At 39.7% G+C, this 8,253-nt stretch overlaps 1 long non-coding RNA gene across 1 annotated transcript; it reads left to right on the top strand.

The window, feature by feature from the left end:
* Positions 1–6,094: 6,094 nt before the first annotated feature.
* Positions 6,095–6,669, top strand: LOC148210888 (uncharacterized). Its single transcript, XR_015791287.1, has 3 exons — positions 6,095–6,257; positions 6,331–6,515; positions 6,607–6,669. It is a non-coding gene; the product is annotated as an uncharacterized LOC148210888 (long non-coding RNA).
* The last annotated feature ends 1,584 nt before the right edge of the window (positions 6,670–8,253 follow it).

The raw sequence follows: 8,253 nt of genomic DNA, 5'->3' as shown, positions 1-8,253 counted from the left end.
ATTCTTCAAAGTTGTCTATCCCTCCCCCTCATTTCGTTACTGTTGCTACGGATGTAGAAAGTCAAGAACAAGTTAGTGGTGATTCTGTTTATGACACAGAGCCATTGGAGCATTCAGATTCGGCCACGGTCGAAATCCACTGCCAAATTGCACTTGGCACAATTTTGAAGAACACTCTACTTAGATATTTTGTTCCCAAATTTTCCAGATCTTACTTTAACTAAAAAGTCTTTAGTTTTTTATGATATAAAACATGAAAGGACAACATAAAAAATCACCGAAATTTTGGTGGCTTTGAATGAAGCAATGGGAGAAGATTCATTGGAGGATGATGGAAATAGTAGGGAAGCTCAAAGAAAAGTGAATGTTGATGGAGAGGATGAGGATCTTGGAGATTTACCCCATGAAGTCCATGGAGAAAAGTTTGAGGAAGAAGAAGAAAACAACAATATCTTCTAATATGAAGTGCGAATATGCAGTCCAGTACATGAGTCGCAGCAAGATGAAGAGGAAGCCGTCCTAAGGATGTCCCAAAAAAAGCCACGGAGGAATCATCTTCCTCTTCTCGAAAGGTATGACCCATTCTTTTTCGAGTTCGAATGTTTTGGACGAGTCTGACTTCACAGCACGTGGTATCTTGGTTGAAAAGGGTTTTAATTATGAACAAGCGCCTGTGCCAGAGTATGTCAAGTGACGACTTGTAGAGAATGGTTGGGAAAAGTTGTTTGCCCCACCTACACGGGTGTCAGAGGCTTTGGTAAAAGAATTCTATGCTGCCATCCACCCAAACTCGAGAAGATGCTGTGAGAGTAAGAGGTAAAGTGGTAAGATTCTCTCCCTTTGGTTATTAACACTCATTATGGGTTGCCGGATGTGTTTGATGCAATATGTAATGAGATTTTGGTGATCTGATAGAAGAAAAAGTGGAGGAGGTGCGTAAACTCGTCTGCAGGCCGTACAAGTCATGGATCGTTTCAACAACAACGAAGCTTTCCTTGAAGCCCTTGGCAATCAATGATCAAGCCACTGTCTGGACGTATGTAGTGAAGAACTGGTTGATCCCCACTTCCTATGATTCCTCCATTAAGAGCAATAGGGTAATGATGGTATACATTATGATGAAGGGTATTGAGTTCAATTTTGGCGAACTCATAAGAAAATTCGGAGTTGTTCGGAGAAAATGGTAGGTTTACTTGCTTTTCCTAGATTAATAACCGAGTTATGTTTACAAGCAGAAGTAGAGGCCAATGATGAGGATGTAGTGACGCCTAAGAAGCCAGCCACATCCATCTAGAGAGTTCGTGGATACTTGATCATTCGAGAGGAAGATTCTTCCATTATTGCTGCGGATCCCGAGACTCGAGGCATGTTTACGAGAGAATGACACCATGAGTTAAGGCGCAAATACGAACTGCTCTTGGCTATTCAACATGCCATGTGTGAGTTTCTCAATGGGCTTTATGGAGATGGTGCACCTTCTCTTTCCGACGAGCTCAAGATCGACTTGCCTTTGTCTTCACGACCTACCGACGATGATTCTTCAGATGATGACTAGAGGAGTATATCTCTCTCATTCTGCTTAGATAATGGATATTTTTGGATTTTTATCTTGTATGTTAGGTTGTTTTTGTTTGTGTTTGCTTGTTAGGTTGTTTAGGTAGTTTTTGGTTTTCGGATAGTTTTTGTGGGATGATATGCTGTTAGTTATGAATGCTGATTGTGTTTTTGCATTAAGTTCAAGATTTGCATACTTCCTTATTCTAGCTACGAGTTTGTCCTTAGCTTATTCGATAACATACTTTCTAAACTCTCAGCATGCTCATCTTTTTAATGAAAAGCTTTCCTTTGTTATTTGTTTTTGTATCATTTCAATGATGATGCTTAAGCGCATGAATAAGTTAGATTTCCTAATTTTATGATCAAGCCATAAGTCATTTTCCACCTTTTGTTTTGATTATAAACTTGTGTTATGCTTCTTTTTGTTTAAAACTTAAACTTTTTCATTGCTTTGGAAGTTCTTGTCCTTTTTGTGCCAAAATTTTGCATCTCTCAAAATTTCTTTCCCCCAGTGAGGACACTGTTTCCCTTAAGTTTGAGGGGGACAGTGTGTGTCTTTTTATTTTAGAAATAAAATAATTTTTACATTTTGAAAAAGAGTCAGAAAGAAAATGCAAGTAGTAAAAAAGAGTCTTATGCCAAAAAGAGTCATATGCAAGAATATATATTTTTTCGGAAAAAGAGTATGAAAAAAGAGTCCAAAAGAAGAAAGACAATGTAAAAAAAAAAAAGAGTCTTGAGAGAAAATAAGAGTGAGGGAAAGAAAGAAACATAAAAGTAAGAGAGATATAAGAGTGGTAGCAAACAAGAGCGGCAAGAAAATGCACTTACTCTTTCGCGAGTCCTGCACTGTAGACATTCATTTATCTTTAAATGGGTGACATTAGCATTTTGGAGGGTAGTAGCCTACATATTAAGGTGACTTCGTGAAATCCATTGTTGACATCATTTTATGTTGGGTTGCTACCTAAAGAGTTTCTATGAGTGGCTGTGGTTGGAAACCGATGTTAGTGTATGGAAAACCTCAGGGGCTAGTAGCCGGTCCACGTGTCTTCTGGATGTAAAACTTTTGAATCAAAATGAAAGTGTGCAAATTCCTTGGTTTCGTAAAAAGTTTTGAGTTTTTGAAAAGAAGACGATTTAGAATCATTTTTATTTTCAAAATAAAGGATGATTTATGGTATATTAGCTTGAGATTAAAGTTAGGAGGTTTAACTTGTGGAGTCCTTACTGAGACGGATGTGATTCATTTACTTAGAATCTTTGGATTATTGCTCATTCATATTTCTAGAATGTTGATTGTTTCGGATTTGTTATTGTTGTTTTTGCTTGAGGACAAGCAAATGGCTAAGTTTGGGGGTGTGTTAGGGTTGACTTTTACTGTAGAAATTTGTGTCAGTAGGCCTATTTGGCCACGAATTTGACCCATTTCCCATATTTATTAGCTAAAAAAGCTTACATATTCTTAAAGTACAACAAGCATAGAACATTTTTGGATAATTTGCAATATATGGTACTTTAGGAAAAATGTGAGAAAATGTGGTGAAAATTCGAAGAAAATCACAGAGAAAAACATTTTTGTAGGAATTGTGCCTAGCGCATTGTTTGGTCAACATGGTCAAAACGTGTGTTTCACTTAATGAAGGGCAATGGAGTAATTTTCAACATGTTTGAATCAACCCAAAACCATGAGTCTAAGTCAAGGAAGGTTTTTGAGTGAATCTCAACCCATTTCCACCTAAAATGGAGGGTAGTTCAACCATCTTGAGGGCCTATAAAAGGAAGCCACCCTCCCAGTAGCAAAGCAACCATTCTTATCTCGTTTTCATCTTCCTTTCTCTTGTACTTAGCTATAGAACTCGTTCGTAGGCTTTAGATTTATGATTTACTTGTGCGTTTCTTGTATTTATACTCTTTTACTTATCGTAGTGCCTTTAATTCGAGTTTGTACTTCCGTTCTTCATCTATTTCGTTCTTTTAACGTTCTTTTAACGTTCTTCATCTATTTCGTTCTTTTAACGTTCTTTTAACGCTTTGTACGCCGTTTTTATTCATTTAAATTCAATGAAGATTCTTTCTTTTATGGTCATGTGCATTTCCTTTCCTTTAATTATACACTAAGTTATTTATTGACCTCTTTGTGGAATGCCTTAGTCAAATGATTTGATTTTCGAACATGCTCGGGATTTGACCAGATTGCACCTGGCGCTTTGTTGGGTTAGTTTCTAAAAAATTATCTTTACATCTTTTTTCCATTTGGCCAGTGGGAATTTGATTTATGCATTAAAGTCCAACTCTGAGAATGGTGGGTTAGGTAAAATAATAGGAAATCAATATGGGATGTGACTTAGACATAAGCACATAAAATATGGTCCTAGACATAGGCCTTCTGACCCATAAATGAAAATGAGTTGATAATAACTTTCTAGGATTGTAGTCACACATAGAAATATGATTGTAGGTTATCGTGCCTCTGCAACAACCAAAAGTGGTTCATGAAAGAGTAGTACTCATATTCCCAAAATTTAGTCAAATAGTGGCTGGTGCATTTTTCCCAAAGCATGTATCTTCTATGTTTTCCATCAAAACTAAGGTAGGAAGTAAAGAGGTTATATTTTATTAAATTGCTTGATATTTTAAACCCCAAACAACAACATTTCATCACTATTTTCTTCATAAACCACAATTGCATTTTGAACAATTCACTTCTTTAAAACTGTATTGAAAAGCACAAGTCCCTGAGGATTCAACCTTGGATTACTCCCAAGCATTACTTGTGACAGTGTGCGCTTGCATGTGTCTCTAATCTTTTTGTAGGTAGAGAAAGTCCCAACATAGCTCTCGCTCTAGCTGTAGCTCTAAATCTCGCTCTCGCTTTCACTCTCACTCTAGCATTAGCTCTCGCTCTCACTGAACATACATTCTCTTGCTCTTCATAAATTACCAGGAAGACGAGGTGAATACCTATAATAAATTACATGCAACTCAAGCAGATGCAGAATAAAAGAAAAGAATGGGAAGAATATTCTAAAAAAGATCTTCATTATATCAAAACTGAATAGCGTATTGGATGCTAAAGCATACCTCATTTTTCTGCACTAGTGTTAAGAAGTTATTCCTAGTGACTACACATTCTAAAACCTACAAGCAAAATTCCACTGTCCGTGCCACTCAATTGCCAACTATCTAATGTCACACGGAAGACAGGCTTTTTGACACTTGTACAGCCCACATACGTACACAATAGATTATATGGTTTGACGCAATGGAGCGAAATGTTGCATGAGCTGCTCGTGGCTGATGTAATTTGGTAGGGAGTCATACACCAGTATCTCACACTCGTGCATGTCAAACGCCAAAAGAACCCAATGATTACTAATGTGGTGTACACCGTACAAGAAATCAAATTCGCTCCAAAATGGTATGAAAGATTCAGTCACCCTGACCACAGTCTATGAGATTATTCTCATTATCCCATGCTGACATCGTCGCTGAGAGGATCTTATCCTTGATGTCTTTGTATACTCCTTCAATTCAGATTAGGGTATGCTGCATACAAGTAAATGACATTTGAAACACATAAATTAAATGTGGTGAAGGTTGGGGGGTGGGAGGTGGGGTTCGCCATTGTGAACGTACCAGTTGCATTGGGTCCAACACAGCGAACTTGTGACAACAAAGTTCCAGGTGCCTTCTGAACTTCCTAATGTGATACACTATCTAAAATCGCTATCTAGAAAAAATAGTGCATATGCATGATATGATAGCGAGTGTGTTAGGCAATTAAGTAAACACAGAATTCGTATCATACGTCATCGTCATAATTAAATGCAACCTTACATCGTCCTCCACTTGCATGTCTTTGTCATTAGGTTGTTGAAGAATGTCAAGGACAACCCATTCGAAATAGAGAACAACTCACATGGCCTTTAGTCATCCTTATTGCGTGCGTCCTTTGCCCATTAAAGCATACTACATAACTTTTCCTTAGGTATTCCATGGACTGGGTTGTATGTCGATACAAAATCTATAGACGGAGGAGCATGTGCCTTTGCAGCAGTAACTCCAACGTCGGATGTTGAAGCACCTCCCAATTTTTTTTTTAACCTTTGCCACTTTGGGCTTCTTAGTTTGCTGTTGCACATCATCCTCCTTCCTCGATGGTGTCCATGGCTTCGTTTCTTTCCTCTTTTATTCCCCCCTACGTACTGCACCGGCTGTTCGATCCTGCATTGTAACGCCCCGCGTTACTCAGGTTAGCTTGCCCCGAGTTCCAGAAAATTTTATAACAAAATAGATTTTGTTTATTGATTTATTTATTTATTTCATTTATTTTATTTTTTTTATTTTATTTGACTCATCAGTGATCTTTATTTAATTTAAGTGTGGCATCTCGGCTAGTGTGTATTGTTACAGAGTTATTGTTACAGAGTGTGGCATCCGGATTTCTTTCTCCGAAGAAGCAGCACTAACGACGGGACAGCAGCAGGCGCGGGCGTCGGGCAGCAGCGGTGCGGCGTCGGGCAGCAACAGACGGCGGCAGCGCGCGACGGGCAGCAGCGGCGTGCGACAGGCAGCGGCAGCGCGTGACGTTCGGGCTACTGCAGGCGGCATCGATACACGTGAGGCTGTTTTCGCGGCGTCCCTTCTCCGATCCAACGAGCCTAACAACCTCGAATAGCTTAGATCCGTGAAACCCGGTAACTTTCTTTGACCCACATTTGTTCGAAGTTAGATTTGGAACACCCACACCTAAGTGAAGTTGTTTTGTAGTAACGGACATCAAAACGAAGCCGTTGGAGGTCGTTTTGGGCACTTTTCGCTGCTGCAAAAACGTGGACAGCAGTGTTTTGGTGGTGTTCGGGGATTATCTTCATCCGTTCGAAGCCCGATTTACGCTACCCACACCTTTGCAAGCTAGATCTAATTTACCCACACCTACACGAAGTCGTTTTGCGGTAATGAGCCCTTTGAACCCTCGTAAAGTCGTTTTTCGAAGGCTGAACAGTACATTTAAATTGCTGTTTTTTTTCTGTTTCTGGTGCTTAGGTGTGAGATCGACGCAAACTTAAAGATGTGGTTGTGTAAGTAGCACCAGGGGGCGAGTGCGTGCATTATTTAGCGTTAACGAAATGGTTTTGATACTGTTCTTTTTCTTATTAAAATCATTTAAATGAGCATGTAGGGACTGTTAGTTTGATTTGTGGATTTCTAGCGATCTTGTTGCCGTCTTTCTATTATTGAATATTTTTGAGGAAACATGCTTCCTGTTCTTATTGTTGTAGATGACTGGTAGGTTCCGAATTGTTGTAGTTAGAAGTAACTGCCTCATGACGTTTTGCAAATGGGATGTAAATGAAATGCTAGCGTGGTTATACCGATAATTTAATTCATATTGCTCTGGTTGTGAGCTGTTGGATGTATTTTGTTTATTACGTGGAACAACATGCTTGTAAACGGTGTAGTGATTTAGAATGTGGGAGTTTTACTTGTAGGTGGTCATGGAAGGGTTAGTGAAGTGGTGAAGGGTGAAGGGTAAAGGGACGGGTTGATAGTCCGTTAACCACGGGTGTTCTGACCTGAAAAATGCATATAAATCGCTTGGGGGTTCAAAGCCCTGAGTAGTGGCCTTGGGAATAAATGACAAGGCCGAACGTCAAATCTCTGTAAACGTGTATTGGGGTCTTAGGGATAAATGTCAAGGACCAATACGCTGGGAAGTCATCGGTACCTTGGGAATAAACGGTAAGGACCGGTGCACAGTTCAGGCCTTGGGAATAAATGGCAAGGCCGAACGTCAAGTTTCTGTAGAGGAGTATTGAGGCCTTGGGGATAAATATCAAGGGTCAATGCGACTCGAGGAGTTAGGCTTGAGGGATAAAAGTAGAGTGATGTTTGCGAAGTAGTGGTGCTTGGCCTTGGGAATAAATGGCAAGGTCGAACATCAAGTACTGGAAAAGGAGGGGGTACGGTGTCTTGGGAATAAATGTCAAGAGCCGTCATGCCTCGAGAAGTTAAGCGGGGAGTAACACAGGGGGGTGTAGAGGAAGGTTTAGTACCATGAGACAAGGGCTAGTGTATCATGGGTTGTGGTCTTGGTAGTTCCGACGCATGGTTGTTGTATGTAAATGTCTAGTTATTGTTTGCTATCTCTAACTGCTTATTTTATTGTCTTGCTATCGTTTTATTCTTTATGCCGTAACTGTGAGCATGATTTTTGTGTTAGTTAGGAAGTGCTACTTACGGAGTACCTTATGTACTCACCCCCCCTTTTTTACCCTTATATGTTTTCAGGTGCGAACAGGGTCGACCGCGGTGATGACATGGAGAGGACTTGACCGAGGAAGGATCACTAGCTTAGTTAGTGAGGATAGAGGGAAGGGTCGTTGGGTACGAGTAGCATTGAGATTTATGTTATTGCTAGGTGTGAACCGCGGAGGAAATTTTGTATTCTTTAGAACTACTTTATTTGTTATGGATGTTGCTGGCAAACGCGTCACTGTCATCGTTGGAGTTTAGGTGTACGGTTCTTTTATTTATTTATGAATTTTTGCCACTAAGGCGGATATGAGATGTTTCTGTTTTTAAATTGCCTACGGAGGGCGAAGTCCTGACAGTTTGTGACATTTGTATTTCGAACAGAACGTATGGGAGTCGAAGTTTTATTTCATTTAAATTATTTTCCCAGGGAGTTGC

The sequence above is a fragment of the Momordica charantia genome (assembly GCF_013281855.1).
Source record: "Momordica charantia cultivar OHB3-1 chromosome 6 unlocalized genomic scaffold, Mcharantia_2.0 BLBB01000006.1, whole genome shotgun sequence".
NCBI classification, from domain to species: domain Eukaryota; kingdom Viridiplantae; phylum Streptophyta; class Magnoliopsida; order Cucurbitales; family Cucurbitaceae; genus Momordica; species Momordica charantia.
This window is presented reverse-complemented; position numbering and strand designations above follow the sequence as displayed.